This window comes from Gastrolobium bilobum, unplaced genomic scaffold (assembly GCF_033153095.1).
Source record: "Gastrolobium bilobum isolate Gb01-03AN ecotype WA unplaced genomic scaffold, APGP_CSIRO_Gbil_v1 utg17978, whole genome shotgun sequence".
Taxonomy (NCBI): domain Eukaryota; kingdom Viridiplantae; phylum Streptophyta; class Magnoliopsida; order Fabales; family Fabaceae; genus Gastrolobium; species Gastrolobium bilobum.
Window position 1 is genome coordinate 57,845 of NW_026895463.1, and position 11,643 is coordinate 69,487.

Consider the following 11,643-nt stretch of genomic DNA (forward strand, 5'->3'; position numbering starts at 1 on the left):
AAATATTTTCTAAAACATTTTCAAAGCGTTCATCTGATATATTGCATTAACGTAACATTAACATCTAAATCTACTAATTAAAACCATTGGCCATCACTAGTGGCCGTTGACCATCCGGATAGGACCTCAAGAGTCATTCGTGACGGTCTCACGGACAGCATAACGACTGTATTTCGGATAACTGGGAACATGGGTCCCACACATACAATAACCTGATAGATACAATAATTAAACAGACAGCTTGCAAGTCCCACACGGACTACAATCCCCTCAATGGGTCAATACAACAATATGGCTCTATGCCTAAATAACTAAATACATACATCAAGTCTATATTAATTTCCAAATGCCTAAGCATCAGTAAATAATCCATGGCTCCGATCATACAGTCTTGAGCCTAAATAAATACATCATATAATCTCAATATAAGATAATTAAGCATGTTAATAATTATACATGCCATCATAAAGTCTAATCATAATAAATAAATCAGCTTCATCGTCCATTACTCCAAGGCGGGGGCCTTGCCCCTATAAGCATCACCACTACTCTGGATACCTGAAATGATGTCTCCAAACGGGGTGAGATAACACATCTCAATAAGCTCAAGGTTCATAGAGGATCCTCTAATCCCCTGAGCCCACTTCCTGCATGACAAGTCAGATATAAAGCATATAATACAGGCATACAGCTTAAACATAGCATCATCATATCATCCTTGTGTAACCTCAGGGTCAAACCATAAACGGTTACACATGTGTGACTCCAGGGTCAAAACCTTAGACAATCAACACAACCTCTGTATGAAATAGACCCCAGAGTCAAGTCATAGGCAACCTACATACCATAATCACTGGCCAGGATTCTCATAACATATATCATCAGTGCATCATCATAACATCAAGAATCATATAACATCTATATGAATGTGAATGAATGCACATATACATTATACCACATACTTCCATACAATATAACCATAATGCCCACCATCTTGGTGGGGCCACAAGAGAGAAAAGCAACCAAAACCAGGAGCTTACCTCACTGAGCTTATCACAAGCCCAACTCCAACAGTAAAATACATATGCTCCAATAAATCCTCAAGTGCCAAACCCTCTAGGAAAACCTAGAGTAGGAATCAGTTACATCATTAATACTCGATCACTTAATGATTCCAAATTTCATTCTTACATGCCAATAATATGCCCATTACAAGTCTAGTCCAATTATTACATAATTACGTGTTTTGGTGTATTATAAAGTGTTCACTTATTACACAATCAACCACGCAGTTTAAGTATCTTGCATAATCTTAGAATCACACTCTAGGATCACTAAGGTAACTTAGATTATTTTCACTCATCCAAGCCATATATATACTTATTATAAGTTACTAAGGGGTTCCCATAAGCTCACTTAGCCTAAATATCACTTTTACAGTTTTCCTATAACTGTACATGCTTCTATTTTCTAGTTACTATGCGCAAAAAACTTGTTATAAAATTCTCATCTTTTAGTATGTTAATCTAGACACAATTACCTTTCCAACAAGGTATCACATGTCTCATTTGGAATTTTTTAGCTCCAGTTATCACCATTTGAAGTTGGACAAGCAAAGCTGCCTGCCAACTCCGAACAGAGCCCTAAACATCCCTTACCATTTCTACGATTCTGGAAAATATACTAAACAAATTACTCTAAAATTTTTATACATATAACTAGAAAACTTCAGATTTAATTTGACATAATATGAGCCTAATTTGAGTAAGAAATTAGGGAAAAATAATTCGTGGAAGTTGCAGCCATGTACAGCCCCTGCACATGGCCTCCAGGGTAGTCTCCACTCAATCAAACCTACAGAGTGCTATCCATCTTCAAATGGTACCAAATTTTGATACCACATAGCTAACATCTCAAGCTCCAAAATTATATAAAGAACATCTCTATATGACCTTTGTGGAAGGAGATATGCCCCTCCAAGTTAGCCTAAAAACTGGTCATTTAACCCTAAGTGGGTTTAATTATCAAATCTTAATTACCTATGGTTAGCAACTCTAAGTCACTTTAATTCTTGGATTTTTTTTCTATTGTTAGGTCACATTATGAAATCCCACTTAGTCACATTATGCCATGATACCTCACGTTCAATAATTGCATGATTAATGCTCCTAAACCCTAATTAGGTTCATTTTTAGGGTTTAATCTTTAATTAGTGTATTATGCATAATCCACCTTCTATTGTTAGGTCATATTATGAAATCTCACTTCGTCACATTATGCCATGATACTTCACGTTCATTAATTGCATGATTAGTGCTCCTAAACCCTAATTAGGTTCATTTTTAGGGTTTAATCTTTAATTAGTGTATTATGCATAGTCCACCTCACTTAACCACTAGATTAATGTCCTAATTAGATCTTAATATTAATTTTAACATAGTGACCCTAAATTAATCACATATGGCTGAATTGCTTAGGTGTTTAAATTAGTATTTTTAAGCTTATTTCTTAGTCATTTCATTAGTTAATTAGTACCTACACTTAATTAATACACTAATCCATGATTTCCTTATTTTTAACACAACTAATCCACATTATATCAAAGGGGGAAGATTTGATTAATTATATTTATTAGGGTTTTTAGCCATCCTTACTCAAGATTAGTAGGTTTCAGTTAAAGATCACCCACTTAATTAATCTTTCTTAGCTCTCTTAGAATTTTTCCACACTTAATCACTTCATAAAAAATTTTATTCATCAAACCCTAGATCCCATGACATGGCTGAATCATAGGTGTCTCCTTTAGGGTTCAAGTTCATCCTTTTTCATGGAATCCACACAAGGATCCAAAGGTTGCACCTTTACACATCAAATCAACCATTTATTGGTTCAAAACTCACACACCCTCAAGAACAATCATCAAAACCTTTTCTTTTTGAAAATTTTCAGCAACATACACCCTACCATACACAAAACCGTGGCATAAAGAGGAGGAAAAGAAGCCTTTTTGGGTCATCTTTTCCCAAGGTGAAGCTTACATCTTTAAGTTCACATCTTTAGCTCCAAGCTCCACCTTTTACCACCAAGAATGCTCCTTTAAATAAGAACACACCTTCAAGAACATGCTCAAGAGTTAGAGCTCATGAACACAAGAGAAAAATATGATATTTTTCAAGAAAGTCTAAGAACACTTACACTAGAACTCAAAAGAACTAAGCAAGGATGTGTTGTTCTTCAAGAGAACTCAAGAACACAACTCCATGGTCCTTGAACTCCCAAAAACCATGGCTGTATGGTGGTGTGAGAAACTCGAAAATTTGATCCACACCATGAAAATGGTATGGTTGTGAAGAGGAGAGTGAAGGGAACAAGTTTGGTGAAGGAGATTTGGTGATTTGGTGAGGTTTTGGAGATGAAATCTTAGAGAGAAGTGAGAGCAAAGTTTAAAGTTTGAATTTTAGAGAGAGAAGTGAGAAAGGGGGCTGATTCAGAATGAGGGGGAAGGGGAAGGGTGCCCTAATTAGGGGTGGCATGTAACTTTAGTGGCATTTGTCCTTTAGTGAGATCCGATGTAATTTTTATCTGAACCGTCGTCAAATTTTTACCCGGAAACCCCCAAGACTCTAAGTCTCTAACTTTAAGTACTTAACATTAATTTTTGTCTAATTATCATGTTCATAACTTAAAAATTTGATTAGTAGATCACAGATCCACTAACAGTTGTTTAATTGCACTATAGTCTTTACCGGTGTTCTCAATTGTACCCGGATTTCATAATCTTCTTAACTTTAACATTATTGGTCTAATTATGACTCGTTAGGCATATATTAGTATTTATTTCCATTTTCTCACCTTTTTCCCGTTCCGGGATTCTACCGGCTGTTTCCGCAGCAGTACAAAATACCCGACAGAAGTGACTTTTTCAAAATACCCCAATATGGGTATCAAACTTCATCAAATCATATGCTAACCTCATTCATGATGGTTATATCATTATATTAGCTCTCTAACTATAATTTGCTAACTTGGAGTTATTATAGTTATTGTTACTGCGTCAGCAGTCAAAATTAACAGATGAAAAATGCACATGTGCAAAATACCCTCAATATGGATATCAAAATTCTTAGAATTTATGACCATAAAGTCCTCATCATAACCCTCTAATTAAAAAGTCATATAATTAGAGTTATTATACCCACCAAGCTCAAACTCATATGAAAAAAGGCTCCATCTTAATTTGCCTGAATACTGTTAGTTTTTGTTTTCATGTATTTAGACTTTCTAATGAGTCAATTATATATCATTTTAAACCCTAACAATCCCCCACTTAAAAAGGTATGAAAACATGTCATCATCGTTTTTGAAAAAAAAAATCATTGATATTTTTTTAATCGATTCTCTCTTTCATTTCACTTTTAATTTTATGTTTTAATATTGACGTTGATATTGCAATATAAGAATTGAATTCTCATACAATATAAGAAAATCAAACTCCATAGTTAAATGCCAAAGAAAAAAAGTGCAGAAGGAAAAAAGTACGATATTACCATTTCAATATTTCACGTTTTCCTTCTCTTAAATGAAAAATTAAATTTCTCACTATTCGAACAAGTAAGCATTATTGACATAATCATCATCCAATTAAAAATAATTTATTCAAATTAAAATTAAAGGAATGTATATAAAAAAATATATTTATCACAATCTAATATAAAAAAATTAGAAAATTAAAATTAAAATCAAAACGTTTAACAATGTACGTAATTAATATTCTTATATCCATTTAATCATAGGTTTTGAATTCAAATCTTGAAAATGAAAAGAAATATTCGGGAGAGTTGCCTCCAATAATAAACTTCGATGAACGGATTGATATATAAAAAAAATTAACATTCTTATCTCTATCACAAGGTATCAGGTAATTAAACCTCTTAAAATTGTGCCTCATATTTTATTGGATAAATTAAGTTTAATTAAGATAAATAAATATAATGATCTAAATGATTGTGAGGTTCTCCTATCAATATATAATTGAGAAGTAGTGGACTAGGTGCGAGCTTAAATCTTTAGATAAAGCCCTCTAAAATCTTCTTGCTATGTAATTGGACAGTGACACTCAAAGAGTACTGTCAAAACCCATTTTGCTATTGGCAACCACACAAACAGAATAATTGGGCAACGTTATTTGAAATAGCATTCATGTCCTATTGAGGGGTGAAGTGACTTGCTAGCAAAAGCCAATGAATCCTTGAAAGGTCCATCTACCAAAATTTTGATGGTAGTTGCATCCACGCTCACTATCCTCGTAGAGCAAATATAATAAGTCGTTTTTTGTATAATGGACAAAAGGAGCAGAGAGAAAATAAAGGGAAAAAAAGAAGAAGAATGAATTGTATATATGAAAAAAATAAAATACACAACTTTACATTATTTTAAATGAAACGAGTGCATATTTGTTCACCTCTCTTTCTCTCTCCTTTACAATATTAAGAGGAGAGAGAGAGAGAAATATTAGCAAGGTAAAGAATCCCAAAAATAAATAAATATGTATTAAATCGGGTTCATTTCATTTAAAATAAAACAAAAATTATGTTCTTTAAAATGAAAAATGCATTTCCTATTTAAAGTTTGGAAAATATATTTACCATGTTACATGACAAATGAATAGTTGTTATGTTAAGAAAAAGACAAATTATATAATATTAAAAAAGTGAGAGGAGACATTATTCAATAAATTTATTTTGTCTTTTTCTTAACATAACAACTATTCATTTGTCATGTAACATGACAAATGCATTTCCCTTAAAGTTTATATAGCATAAACTTGTAGAAATGAAATCTAAACCGCAAAAGTTCAATGTGAATTAAGTCCACGCAATAACCTCTTAACTCGTTATGTATATTTCAACGGATTATATTTCTCATGTTATAAGAGATAAACACACATAAAAATGTTAGGTCCATGTGGAACCATATAAAAAGAAAAAGAAAATATTAACTCAATATTTTTATGTATGTAAGAGATAAAATTATTTTCAATAACATAAGAAATATTAATTTCATATTCCACCCATTTAATCATGGGTTATGTTTATCTCATTTTACATGAGATAAACAATTTTCCTACACACACAAAAAAAGGATTGGGTCCCACCACTCTTTTCTCTCTCTCCTCTTAACTGTGGGTCCCACTTATTCTTTTATTTATACAACATGATGTAGTTTTTTTCCTACAACATAAGAAAAATATATCCTTCTAATCATAGGGATTATATTTTCTTATGCAACAGGAAATAATTATCTCATGTTGCACTCACATAAAATTGTGAGCCCATTGCACGGAAAAATAGGGAAAAAAATAAAATGGGACTCATCTCTTTTTGAGTGCGTGGAAAAGAATTGTTGTCTCATGTGACATGAGATTAATATTTCTGTTAATCATCTATATAAACATATACTTGTGGCTTCCAAAAAAATAAAATAAAATAAACATATACATGTGAAGCAAAAATGCAACACTGAGAAGGGAAGAAATGAAGAAGAGCGGGGAAAAACTAATCAGGGTAAAAATGGCGTCCACTCAATCCACTGTCCCTTCGCCACGTTTATTTCACTTTTTATCTTTTCTTACTTTTGATTTTTTGATTTTTTTTTCCAAGGTGGGCCCGGAAAAAGTTAACGGAATATTTCCAAAAAAAATTATAATTAAACTCGTGTAAAAGACATTAACTTTACCAATGGGTAGAGCATGTTTGTATTTGCAGTGAGACCTTCACTCAAACCTCGTATAAGAGATATATGTCAAAGATATATAATATAAAATTATTATTGATGAATTTTTATTTAACAGTTTAAATTTTTAAATAAACTGATTTTTTATATGGTATCAAGAACTCCATGACTAAATAATCATAAATTTGACCGTTTTATTAAAAATAATAATTAAATATTATGAAGTTTCTTAAAACGGATAAATAGGATTTATACATTATTCATCCTTCAAATCCAATAAACTTTCACGAGAAGGAATATATTAAAAAATATAATATAAAATTATTAATTAACCTTCACCTTACATCTAAAGTTTTTAGTTGATGTTTGTTTTGTCTTGCGACTTTGGCAAGTGCACCGGTCGTACAAGTAATAAAGCGATAAGATTAAGTTGTCGATCCCACGAGGACTGATGAGCAAGCAATAATTTATCTATTTAACTAAAGTTGCATCAATCGTGAAAGGAGTTTCTTGAGAATATTGTAATTAAATTAAAACAGAATTTTAAACTACTTATTTTTAGTTTTCAATATTCAAGAAATTAAATTCAAAATTAATAAATGCTAGAAAATTGGATTTAAGTTTTTATAAAAGACGTAACTAGGACTTAACTTCCCCAATGGTTTCCAAACTAGTTTACCTATTCTTATAATTACATTCAAGATCCAGTTTTTAACAGTTTTTTCTATATTCTATTAAATCTCAATCTCTTGGTAATCTAATCATTTACTCCACTCAAAAGACTAATCCCTTAGTACTTTTTCATAAAGTAAGCATTAACGCAAGAACATTCAGTTATAGAATTCATAAGTCTATCCATAGATTATACAAATTCCAACAATCAACCGATCCGAATCGATACACCGACATCCCTATTGTCATGCACAACTCATATGTTTATCTACGAGTGATCAGTTCATAAATAAAGCTAATCAATAAGAAATAGATTGATTGCATAACTTTAAATCATGAATATAAATTATAAGAAAGGCAAACAATGTTCAAGAACCCATTGGTTTCGTCTCGCCCTAACTACTTAAAGAAAATTAGCCTGACATAGTAAGGAAAACAAGAACAATAGATGAAAAGAAACAATAATTCATAAAAGAAATATAAAACCCAGTCTCCACGGTGAAGCTTTGACCGTTCCTCCGCTCCTCTGCCTTCTGAATGCGCTCCTCTACCTCCTCCTCCGAATAGTTTCCCTTCACGGCCTTCTTCGCATTCTATTTAAAGGCTTAAAACTGGGCCTTTATTTCTGGGCCAGCTCGCTGCTTATCCAGAATTTTTCTTCTTCTCGCTCACTTGCTCGCTGAAGCGAGCAAGATAGCAAGCGTGACAGAATTTTTTTCAAATCTTTATTTTTTGATTTTTCTTTTATATTTTCGTCGTGCCAACTGCTTTCTCATCTTCATCAGGTTAGTAATTTGTTATTCCTAGTATGAAACAACCTGAAATAATAAAAAAGATTAGGATCTTATCTATTTGTTGGCATTTTACTAACTTTTAATATTTTATTAATTAACACTATATTTTTAATTATATTAATTTTTATTTTCATTATATTTGATATTAAAAGCATAGTATCTTTGACACTTATCAAATCATTCCAAGATTTACTTATTGCTGTCCTCAACAATGAATCAAATTAAAACATGGAATAATGTAATAGTGTAGAAAACATGCTTAATATAGGACTAGACAGTATATCAATTTAAAAAAGATCAAACTTAGGTAGAAAATAGAAGAATTTTTAAGAACCAACATTTAACTAAGCAGCCTTGAAAGAAAGCAAGTTATAAAATCAAAGTATGAGTTCTATCAATCAAGCATAAAAACTGAATTTTAACACATCCCTCACTAGATATATCAAGTCACTCATTACTCATTTGTCTAGGGGTAAGTGTTTCACTCAACTTTTCACTGTATCAATATTTTCATAAGCTTGATAATATTCTCACTTTCCACAGTTAGTTTACATGCACAAAAGATCAAGAGGTCTTTATTCAGGTTATAATGGGGCTGGGCTGAATGTAACAGTCTGTTACGTACCGGTAATGTTATCATTGCATATGGTATTAAGCGCAGTTACAATCACAGTAATTGAGTTAATTAAATTACGGGTGAACTTTTTCTTTTAATACATCCTTATCTTTAAACATTAACCATTTCCGTAATCAATTAAAACAACACCGTAATTGTAAATGTAAAACTCGCAGAAGCATAAAACTTATTCCTTACAACCCCTCCAAGCAATACCATTAACTCAGGTTATAAAATCACTTATTTACAAAATTTTCATAGTGATAATCGATTACCATTCTTGAGGTAATCGATTACTGAAAGCTACAGTAACAGACAGTAGCTAACTTTTGGGCTCCCCTATTTTCGGTAATCGATTAGCAAGCCACAGGTAATCGATTACTGAACTATGTAATCGATTACCTATTGATTACATGCAAAAGTAATCGATTACTTTTTTCACAGTGGCTCAATTTTTGCGTCCCTTGTTTCAGGTAATCAATTACCCTGCTGTAAAAATCACAGATGACAACTTTTTCACTTGAAAATAAACCAAGTATTCTACTCCTAACACTTTAATACTAATTATACAACTAGTACCATTACTAACGTAGGCTCTAGGCCCATCCATCATACATAATCATTACACAATGCATCACTTACAATATTCACCATTTCATTTTCCATTTAAACATCATATGGCTCATTTACAACACTAAGTCTCCAAATGCCTCAAAACACAATATGTGGCCATGGACAAGTCTCATGCTCACCAAAATCTCAATATAAACAATAGGCATTAAATATCCATCAATTATAAAAGACTTAGAACATGGTTATGAACACCCAAAAGCATGGCAATATCGACATGCAATATGTTCATAACCTAAGTCCAAAATGCTAGACACTATGCTATGTGCATCAAATGTAATCCTCCAAAATGCTATGCTCTCCATATGTACACCATGATCAACTCCTCCACTAAGAAAGCCTCTTGCCCGAAGATCCTTCATGCTCACTATAACCTGAAATGATGTCTCCAAACGTGGGGTGAGATATACAAATATATCTCAGTAAACCAAGGGTACTAGAGGATCACTCCACCCCATGGCTCACTCAATATGCATACAATGATCATCATATAAAATGCATAACATACAAAATCACATCACACTGGGCTCACATCCAAGAACATCCACACAAGGATTCTGTTCAAGGACTTCATCATATAACTCTCGGGAAGCTTCCTGGTGCCTCTTCCATAGATGAGACGACCCCATAGCAAAACTCAACTGGAACTCCTCAAAAGACCTATCCAGCGGAAGTCCCACGTTTGGATCATCCTAGTACCGCTCTCAAAGACGGCCCCACGCCATAACCCGACCGGAATCCCCTAAAGGGATATCTCTAGCGGAAGTCCAAACCACACACATCTACTGGCCAGAGATCACATATATGTCACACAACATGCTCCAAGCATGTCACACAATCAAAGCAATAATGCATGAACATACCATTTCACACAATGTCAAAGAGCAAAAAATCCAACACTACTTTCCACTAGGTGTGGCGGAACACACAAGGGGTTAAAACCCAAGTACCAAAAGTTTACCTCAACTCCGCAAATATTTCTCTTCCACGTAAGCTCCAAGCTTAATTTGTTTCTATTGCGTCAGTGAGAGGCAACCTATATGGATAAAATAATAATGATCAACAACTAATTGCAAGAAATCAATCAATTCCACAATAATATTACCCAAACCTAAACACTTAGGCCTAATGGTTATCTTGGGCTCTTTGATCAATTTGGTAATTTTTTCGTTTAAATGTACCAATTTGGTATCTGGTTGAAAGAAATTACGATTTGGGGTATTTAAGAGCCGCGCGGGGGACCCATCATATCTAAGTGACGCCCATAGGCCCCCGCGGCACTAATGTGATGGTTTTTTTTTTTGCACATAGTGTCGCACCCCTCTCCCATCGGCACTCATTAAAAATTATTTTTATATTTAAATCAGTGCCGCCCCCTACCCCCATCAACACTGATTTTGTCTTTTATTTTTTTTTATTACAAGTGTCGCTCATTCCCCTCCTCCCCCCAAACGGCTCTCATATCATATTGTATAAGATCAAAATCTGGGAAGGCATATCAATTTTTGCACACTGCACAGAGATATAACAGAAGATTCTTATATATTCAAAGAAATATGCAACCTAGCGGTCATGTTATCAGATAAGCAAATAATTATATTTCGGATATTGAGCAATATTTCATGGTTTGGAGATGAGAGGATTCTTATATGTTGAGCAGTAGAGATTTCCTTGTTGGGTTTTCTCAATCTTCCATTAATTTTATTTTTGTTAACATCACCACATACCTAGAATCCATTAACGATGCAAGAAGAATAAAAAAGAAAGACATTTCAAAATTGCAGATCTACGTTATAATTTATCCGTCAGTTTCTTTTTCTTTTCTTTTATGTTATAAACAACCGTTACTGAAGACACATTGCTTATTTTATAATATAAAAATTCATCATGAAACAGGGAAGGGAAACAAACCAAAAAAGCATCACAACCTCGTTGCTCTTTAGAGGTTGATTCCCTCAGAGACACCATTCATAAGGTCATCTCCGACTTGGTCATGCATCTGATCCACTCTGTCTCCAGCTCGATTTTTATTTTATTTTCATTCGCAGAAGTGAATCAAAATGGAGGTTCACAAATAAAAAAAAAAATTAGATTAGTGTCGTATGGGGGGTAGGGCGCCACTGATTTAAATAAAAAAAATTATTCATTGAGTGTCGTGCGGGGTAGGCTGCGACACTGGGTTAGGGAAAAAAATTAACG

General features: G+C 33.2%; 1 long non-coding RNA gene across 1 annotated transcript; it reads right to left on the reverse strand.

Moving 5' to 3' along the window:
• Positions 1-283: 283 nt before the first annotated feature.
• Positions 284-3,477, reverse strand: LOC133313202 (uncharacterized). Its single transcript, XR_009751786.1, has 4 exons — positions 3,196-3,477; positions 3,039-3,112; positions 1,041-1,126; positions 284-558 (listed from the first exon to the last, which is right to left on the reverse strand). It is a non-coding gene; the product is annotated as an uncharacterized LOC133313202 (long non-coding RNA).
• Positions 3,478-11,643: the final 8,166 nt, after the last annotated feature.